Here is a 3,708-nt window from a genome sequence, read left to right as displayed (position 1 = left end):
CTGGAGAACGATTTTGTGATGCAAATGTATTACTCTTTTGAACACATATTGTTTTGAGAAGCAAAACGCTTTATTTTTTAAACCCCAGCCAACTAGCCGGACTACCTTCGTCAACACCAAAACGAGGCTGGAACTCGGCTCACAGGACGCAGCAGGGGGTAAGAAGATGTTCATAAATGATATTGCTAGTATGGGATGTCATACAGCTTCATGTCAAAAGAGGCGAACTATCCCTTTAATGTGTTACATTAAATACAAGTCAGGTTTGCATATAAACACGCTGGACATGTTGATGTCAACTTTTGACTGATACCTCATTTGAAACTATAGGAGCTTCCACGTAGTTTCCAAAAGTCTGAACAAATATTTAGGAATATATGCAAGTCCTTTGCAACAAGGGGCCACACGATAAAGGCTTCGAATGTATTGTTACTGTAGGGTGGAGGTAGTGGAAGCTCCTACAGGCTATGATAGTGAGCTGTGATGGCTGTGAGGGATGCACCAAACAGCCGATGAAATTCTGAAAACTGTAAATGGCCAAAGAGAAAGAGGTTCTGAGTTTGAATGGGACAAAACTGAGAGCAAAAGTTAATCTACACCAGAGAGAAAGAGTCGTAGAGAAAAGAAGTGTCGGGAGGAAATATCTAACAAAGAGAACTGGATTTCGATGCACATGCCTTCGGAAGAAGCCATGAAATATGAATCTTTTTGTGACGCTGCAAACAAATTTGAACTAGGACTTAAGTAAAGATCACGTTTGATCATGTCTTCCAACTAACAGCCCACAACTGTATATAGTTTTAGGCACATTTGTTTGAGTGTCTGTTAGCTTTCAGTGCAGACCGCTAACAGAAATGTGCTCCTTACGTTTCAAAAGCAGCTCTCAATTTACTTTGAGCATGCCTTTGGAGAGGCGTTTTGGGAACATTTTTACAGAAATGGGAAGAGGGTTAGGGTCCACCGATATGAGAATGCTTCCTTCAAGAGAGACCTGACAACAACAAAAAAAGGCAAATGAAGCACAATAAATCCAAAAAAAAAAAAAAAAAAAATTAAAAACAGTTGCAAAAGTGAAAAATTAAGCTTTAAAATCATGGGAGAAGTTGTTACTAATTCCATTTAGATGCATACCTAAAATCTTTAACCTCCTATTAGATCAGTCCATTTCAGAGACACTTATTTCCTTCTGATTAAAGAACCAGTTGTCCTTGATTTCTTTCCTCACAAAAAGATGAAGCATCAGTTTAACCGAGCGCCTCCCCGTCTCCCTTCATTCTACAACTTTGCAAAGCTGATGAAGTGTCAGCAGCGCTGTTTAAATAATAAGCTTGCAATCAACTTGTTAGATAATGAGCATTGCCTCAAGCAATAAACAACAGATCCTGCTGAGACGAGCCCCTGATGATTCAATTGCAAAAGGTGTCATATTCTGATTTACACTGTTTCAAATAAAAGTTTGAGAGTTTGTGGTTCCACCAGCCAGCAAAGCTTACTAATCATTACTGGTGTTGAATAATGTACGGGGCTTTTTAACAGTTAAATACATGAGAAAGAGGGGTTTCTGTCCAATTCTTTTCATTTGTAATGCAGAAAATGAGAAAATGCATTTGCTGGGTTGCATTTTCAGTTTTACAGGAGATTGAAATAATTGTGATTCATAGAATTTTTTTTATGTTTCTCAGTAATCTCGAGCTCTCTGTCCACCTCTGAGATCTACCTTGAAATAACATTAAATAGCTGGATGGATGGATTGTGCCCAGAAAATGAATTCCTTATTATTTTAAGCAGTGCAGTGTTGATGACTGTGGCTTGCAGCTGCTTACAAAAACAGCAGCACTCAAAGCTCCAGTTTTAAAATATATTGAGTCGGGTTGCATATAAGAATGAGAGCACAATCTAACGTCAACCCACTCTTTTGTTACATGCAACTGTTTTTAACTGGTTGGTTTTGGTTAAGTTTGGCAAAAAAGGTTTCTCAAAATGGTCAAAAGTGGCGGAGAAGGTGACAGATGGAGACGGGTAAAAGGAATGAAAACTGAAAGGAACTGAATCCAGCTGCCAAGGAACAAGACAAACAACATAGATCCAGGCACTGACCCTGGTTCTCTACCTCCAATCCGATTTCTGTGCTTCGTAGACTGTATTTTGGATGGAGTGAGTTTAATAGTTACAAATCCAATAATGTTTTATGCACAGTTTTGCAGTGACTTAGTGTAAGATCTGCCACTCTCATTTGATCAAACAAACCAATCATGGCACTTTCAAATGCATTCAGCCATGTGTTTATTCTGTGGAGTCACAGTCAGTTGTTGTTTTAAGTCAATATATTCTCCATGAAGATTTGCTATAATCCGTGAACTTGTTAGAAATGTTTATATTTGAGTTTATATCAAGCATAAATGCCCTGAGACGTGAGCTTTTACATGAAAACAGGATCATTAAGGTTAATACGCAGGCTTCCTGGATAGTAAAGCCAGCCTTTTTCACTCATGGAATCCTTAGAAAATGGCACATAAATAAACCCAATTAGCCAAAATTGAACACAGCGTGACATCAGCTTCACATTATTTATAGAAGTTTAAACTTGTACTGACTGATTCCAGTTTGTAGCTGATTGTGTATTAGTATAAAAAGACCCAAGAACACAAACACACATTATCGTTTGGCTAAAAGTAAACCATATTAGAAAAACTGGTGTGAAGTTTTGCCCACTTACAGCCACCAACAGATGAGTTTAGTCACCTCTGTCTTATCTTATAGCATCACAGGCTTTTTACGTGCATCTACTTTAAGGAGCTGCACAAAAATCTGTCCAAAAAGTCCCTTTTTTGCTTTGTTTGCAAGGAATTTTTCAGACTTTTACTTTAGTGCTCCAATGAGGTTTTTAATGAGTGAACCTGTGGATTGATCAGCATGAAATCTGGTTTAAAATGAGCCTCTAAGACTAAATGTGTGCCAGAATAGTCAGTCTGAGCGTGCTGATTCAGCTTGTTCAGCTCACTGCTGTGCATGAGTGCATTCTCATAGACCTGAAAGAGTGACAACGGGTCCAATGCACACGATGCATACTAATTACAGGTGCTGTTCACAGTGATGACAGTGAAGTGGATATAAAAACAGACAGTAAATACACTCAAGTTCGAGTGTGTTGTGGATGAATCGTAATATTTTCCTGCAGTGAAATGATCTGAAGAAATCGGAAAATCTTCTGAAAGCTGAAAATATTCCAATGTTGCTGGTGGTGGAAGATCTTCAGAAACATTCTGGGAAACAAAAATGAAATATTGGATCCTGGTGGAAGTTTAACTGGCAGCGTCATTTAAACTTCAGCAGTTATCATTTTCTGTTTCTGTACTTTTTTTGTTGCTTTAAATCCAAAAAAAAAAACAAAACAGTGGACTTTTTAAAAGAACAAGTAGTTCCTGCAGTCCTGTTCAACTGTGTGGAGCATGGATTTCGGGGCATAGTATAGTCCTGTTAGCTGCTGTTCAAGGGCAGACTACACGAGCACTCTTGTTATTCCTCCAGTGTTGTGGATCCTGATTTGTTACCTCATCTAAACAGACATTTGCACTGGATTTTTAGTCTCATTAGAGAGCCAATTCATTCCCTTTTAGATGTGGCAGCTTTGCAGTTTGTGTCAGTTGCAGGCTGTCATCGCTCGGGGAGGCGTGAGGCTGGTTCTGTGCCAGAGACTTGTAGGAGAAG

This window comes from Odontesthes bonariensis, chromosome 2 (assembly GCF_027942865.1).
Source record: "Odontesthes bonariensis isolate fOdoBon6 chromosome 2, fOdoBon6.hap1, whole genome shotgun sequence".
Classification (NCBI taxonomy): domain Eukaryota; kingdom Metazoa; phylum Chordata; class Actinopteri; order Atheriniformes; family Atherinopsidae; genus Odontesthes; species Odontesthes bonariensis.
The sequence above is the reverse complement of the archived record's forward strand: the minus strand, read 5'-3'. Positions refer to the sequence as shown.